The sequence below is a fragment of the Odocoileus virginianus genome, chromosome 8, assembly GCF_023699985.2.
Source record: "Odocoileus virginianus isolate 20LAN1187 ecotype Illinois chromosome 8, Ovbor_1.2, whole genome shotgun sequence".
Classification (NCBI taxonomy): domain Eukaryota; kingdom Metazoa; phylum Chordata; class Mammalia; order Artiodactyla; family Cervidae; genus Odocoileus; species Odocoileus virginianus.
The window spans coordinates 9,898,710-9,904,246 of record NC_069681.1 but is presented as its reverse complement, the minus strand read 5'-3'; the positions used below and the strand labels follow the sequence as shown (position 1 = coordinate 9,904,246).

The following is a 5,537-nucleotide window of genomic DNA, read 5'->3' as shown; positions in this document are numbered from 1 at the left end:
GTGTGGGACCCTGTTTTGCCTTCTTGTTCACCCCAGTTTTCTGCATGGAGCTTGGCACATAGCAGGTACTCAGCTATACTACTGAAACTTTCCCCATGATTTAATTTTTCTTTAATAAGAATTTCATGACTTTAAACTTCTAAAAATTTCCTTTTTCTAAAAATAATTTTCAAAAATTGATTTTGGGGCTGAGTGAAGGGCTGTAAGAGGAAAGTAGGATTAGGAAATCAGATTAGTGAGTTATTAATAATCCAAGTAATTTCATTAGCTTTTTTTTTTTTTGAGGAGTGCTCTCTAAAGTGGAGGTGCTCTCTATTAGGTATGAAAAGAAAATATGAAAACATCTATGCATAATTATTTTATTTAAAATATTTGTTGCTCAGTCACTCAGCCATGTCTGACTCTTTGAAACCCCATGGAATGCAGCACGCCAGGCTTCCCTGTCCTTCACTATCTTCCAGAGTTTGCTCAAACTCATGTCCATTGAGTCGATGATGCATCCAACAGTCTCATCCTCTGTCATCCCCTTCTCCTGCTTTCAATATTTTCTAGCATCAGGATCTTTTCCAATGAGTCAGTTTTTAATATGGTCTATTATAATACTTCATCTATCATCATGGGTGTTCAAGTCATTCTACATGAGTGAATTTTCTAGATAACAAATGCTTATTCCACTTAGCACCATTTCTAGATGTACTTGGTTTTACAAAATGTTTTGTATTTTCCTCCTCTTTATACTGTCTCTTGGTGCAAACTGCTCTTAATTTAATCTTTCAAATTAACTTCAAATAAAAAAAAATCTTTTTCTCTGTAGTTTGTACCTTGTATGTCTTAAGAAATCTTCTTTACCCTGAGATCATAAAGATATTTTTCAGTATTTTCCTTTATACATTTCATAAGTTTGCCTCCTGCATTTAAGTTTTTAACTGACCTTGATTTGGAATGAATTTTGAAAGGTGATGTAAGGAAGGCTCCAAAATGAATCAAATTGTTTAGCATCAGAAAAGCCCATCCTTTATCAACTTATCTGTAATTCTATTTCAGTCTTAAATGCAGTGTCCATTTATAAGAGTTGGTTTCTTTCTGGGCTCTTGAATTTACTCTGTTGGTGTATTTGTTTATTCCAATGTTATTGCCATGCAGGTGGATGTCAGTTCACCATGAAGCTGAAGAAGTTTAAACTTCAGTGCCCTTCATTGGCGTGGATCCTTGAATTAGAATTTGTAATCATCCATTATTTTCTTTAAAAGGTAATCAAATTGTGTAAACTTGAGTAACCTGGTCCACTCTTGAGTGCAATGTTACTTTCTGCGATTTTATAATAATTCTTGTTGTGTGGTCCATCAAGTCCCTTCACTCTATACTTCTGGAATGTCTTGCCCATTTGGGGCCTTTGCTTTTCTGTATGCATTTTAGAATCAGCTTCTCAGGTTCCAGATGTATGCTGCAGTATTTTGTGTGGAATTACATCACAGCTGTAAATCAATTTGGGAAGCACTGATGTCTTTGCAATATTGGGTTCTTCACTCATGAACATGGTATGTCTCTCCATTTATTTAGCTCTTCAATCACGTCTTTCAATAGAATTTTATAATTTTTTCATGAAGACTTTGCATATCTTTTGTTAAATTTATTCCTAGTACTCCACATCTTTGGAGAATATTATAATGTTGATCCCACTCCTAACAAGTCAGGCTTACGAATTCCCTGGTGGCTCAGGCGGTAAAGAGTCTGCCCTGAATGTGGGAGACGCGGGTTCTATCCCTGGGTCAGGAAGATCCCCTGGAGAAGGAAATAGCAACCCACTCCAGTAATCTTGTCTGGAAAATCCCATGGATGGAGGAGCCTGGCAGGTTACATTCCATGGGGTTTGAAAGAGTTGGAAACAACCGAGTGACTTCACTTTCACCTTTAAAAAGGCTGTATTTTCTATCACCTTTAAAAAAAATTGTTTTTTCTAAGTGTTGTTGAGGATATATAGAAGTGCAATTAATTTTTGAATACTGATTTGTTGTATTAGTGGCTTTATTATAAGTGGGCTTCCTTGATAGCTCAGTTGGTAAAGAATCCTCCTGTAATGCAGGAGGCCCTGGTTCACTTTCTGGGTTGGGAAGATTCGCTGGAGAAGGGATAGGCTACCCACTCCAGTATTCAGTCCCAGAGAATTCCATCAACTGTATAGTCCATGGGGTCGCACACAGTCAGACACTACTGAGTGATAGAACTTTTAGTAAGTTCTAGTAACTTAGATTTTGGGGAGCTATCACATGTTGGTATTGTCAGTGTTGTTTCTTCTTCTAACCTAACTCCCGCTTCCATCCATCCCTCCATCCCTTTATCCCTCCTTTCTGCCCTCCCTCCCTCTCTCCATCCATCCTTCTCTCTCTACCTCTCACCCACCCTCCTCCCCTCTTTCTTTCTTCTCTCCTTCGCTCCATTTGTTCTTTCCTTCTCTCCTTCCCTCCATTCTTGTTTCATCACACTACCTAAGGTCATCAGGACAGTGTTGAACAGATGATAGACACCTTGTCTTCTTATTTTAAAGCAACTTTATTGAGACATAATTCACACACCATACCATTCATCTCTTTAAATTATATCATTCAATGGCTTTCAGTATATTAAAAAAATGATGCAACCATTCTGCAGTTTAATTTTAGAACATTTTTTTTTTGCTGTGCCCCAAAGAAATCCTGTGTCTATTACCAGCTACCATGCTTTTTCTTATTTTATCTTTTAATGTGGTGAAAGTGAAAGTCGCTCAGTCATGTCCTACTCTTTGCGACCCCATGGACCATACAGTCCATGGAATCCTCTAGGCCAGAATACTGGAGTGGGTAGCTTTTCCCTTCTCTAGGGAATCTTCCCGACCCAGGGATCGAACCCAGGTCTCCCGCATTGCAGACAGATTCTTTACCAGCTGAGCCACAAGAGTGGTAGAGTACATTAGATTGATTCTCTAAAGTTAAACCAAACTTTCAATCCTGGCCTATATTCAATTTGTTCATGACATATTTTTTTTTTCATATGTGACTGGATTTTATTTGATGATATTTTATTTAGTTATTTTGCATCTATGTTCACGAATGAAATTGAGTCTGTAATTTTCTTTTCTCAAACTGTCCTTGTCAGATGTCCTTGTCCTTGTTGGAACTGAGGCTGTGTTGCCAGCCTCATACGTTTAGTTGGAGAGTATTCTCTCTTTTGCTCGTCCATTGGGTAAGTTTTTGTAAAATTAACATACTTTGTTCCTTAAATGTTTGGTAGAATTTGTTGACAAAATCCTTTATTTTTCTGTATAGGAAAATTTTTAACTGCTGATTCAAGTGTTTTAAAAAGAGATTTAAGGTTATTCTAGTTTTCTATTACTAGGAATTTTGTAGGAATCTTTCATCTTATTTAAGTTTTCAAATTTTTGGCATGGAGTTGTTCATAGTATTGTTATTATTTTTAAAAATTCTGCTGCATGTAGTTACATCTTAGTTTTATTCCTAAGGATGTATATTTGTGCCTTCTTTTTTTCTTGGTCTATATTGCTGCCATTCTGTCAATATTAGTGTTCTTTGAAAAAATCCAACTTTTGGCTTTGTTAGTAATCCCTATTGTCTTGACTCTCCCAGTGATGAATCTTGATTGCCCCAGTTCGCTATTTTCCTGAGCAATGCTACAATGTGTATTCTCAAACATGTCGCCTTATGAACCTATGTAGGAAGTTGCCTGGGATGTATATTTAAGAGCAGAATTTCTGGGCTGGAGGAAATACACATATCTAGTTTGAGTGAGCAGGTCTGATTTCTCTCATTGGTCTACAACCTCACCAGCAGTGAATGGTGTGTGCATGTTAAGTCACTTCAGTCGTGTCTGACTCTTTGCAACCTGTGGACTATAGCCCACCAGGCTCCTCTGTCCATGAGATTCTCCAGGCAAGAGTACTCGAGTGGGTTGCCGTGTCCTTCTCCCAACCCAGGGATGTCACCTTTATCTCTTATGTCTCCTGCATTGGCAGGCGGGTTCTTTACCACTGGTGCCACCTGGGAAGCCTGGCAGTGAACGGGGATACTTATATTTCTATATCCCCACCTAATGCTTGAGTTTATCCACCTTTCCAATTTCTAACAGTCTCTTTTTTTGCTTTTAAAATTAATCTATTTCAATTGGGGGCTAATTACTTTACAATATTGTGGGTTTTGCCCTGCAGTCGCATGAATCAGTCACGGGTGCACATGTGACCCCCATCCTGAACCCCCTCCCACCTCCCTCCCCACCCCATCCCTCTGGGTCGTCCCAGTGCACGGGTTTTGAGTGCCCTGCTTCATGCATCGAACTGGGACTGGTCATCAATTTCACGTATGGTAATATACATGTTTCATTGCTATTCTCTCAAATCATCCCACCCTCGCCTTCTCCCACAGAGTCCCAAAGTCTGTTCTTTATACCTGTGAATCTTTTGTTTCAAACTTTATCCCCAGGCGTCCTCAGCTTAATTAGCTTGAAAGAATAAATTGTGTACGAGCAAAAACTGAAAAGAGCTGCAGTGTCCAGGGACTTGGGCTTCAAAATATTAATGATCTAGATTTTATCAGATCCATAGACAAAATTTTAAAAAGCAATCATCATATGAAATAGCAGTCTCAGTCACTTCTTCAAGTTTTGTCTTCTTCAGAAGATGACTCAATTCAGTTTGCTTCGTTCTTGGAAGACTCTTCAAAATTCTCCACAAGATCTGGAACTTCATCAGCATCCTCTCCAGGAGTGAGTGGTGCTTTTCCACCCCCAGATTGTTTGGGCAGGACTTCACTCAGTCTCCTTAAAGGGGGCAGACGACCTGCGCCAATGTGGTTTATGACGCAGGGTGGCATTTCTTTAGCTGCTTTGTCTCAGCATGGACAGTGATGGTGAAAGTGTCTGTTGCCAGAGATGCCTGAACTTCAGGGTGGTTAAAGAAACCAAGGACCACGGTTCCTTGGTTTGTGACCACGTTCACCTCTTGAATATGAGATGATTTTACCTCTAACTTCTTTAAAGAGTACTGAAGGTTTTTGTTATCTGCTGTGGCTGTTCTGTGAACCTTCTTTCTGCGAGCAGTTCCTTTCCTGTCAATGAGCGCTTGTGCCTGTTGTTTCTCCTGGTTCTGGACCATTTCTTTCATCTTGTTGCAGTGGAAATGGGGCTGGTGGGGGTGGGGATGGGGGCTGGGGCTTCGAGGGGTGGCGCCCAGGAGGTCTCGGGCAGACCAGCTGAGATTAGGCCCACACATGTGGGAGTGCGAGGTGACAGCTAGCTCTAACAGTCTGGGCAGGTGTAAAGTGATGAGCATTTTTGTTCCTGTGTTATCTCATTGCCAGTTGTTTTGGTACATTTTATCATGAGTTGTCGCCTTTTTTCGGGTGTCTTCTGCACACTGCCTATTCAAATGCTTTGCCTGTTTCTTGCTTCTTTATGTTATTGCAGTTTCTGTCCATTGCTTCTTGATTGGTAGGCATTTCCTGGATATTCTACATACTAGCTTTTTGTCAGCTTTAGACATTGCAAATAAC

General features: G+C 39.8%; 1 pseudogene; it reads right to left on the bottom strand.

Annotated features, from left to right (window-relative positions):
- Positions 1–4,676: 4,676 nt before the first annotated feature.
- Positions 4,677–5,149, bottom strand: LOC110132525 (transcription factor BTF3 pseudogene; annotated as a pseudogene).
- Positions 5,150–5,537: the final 388 nt, after the last annotated feature.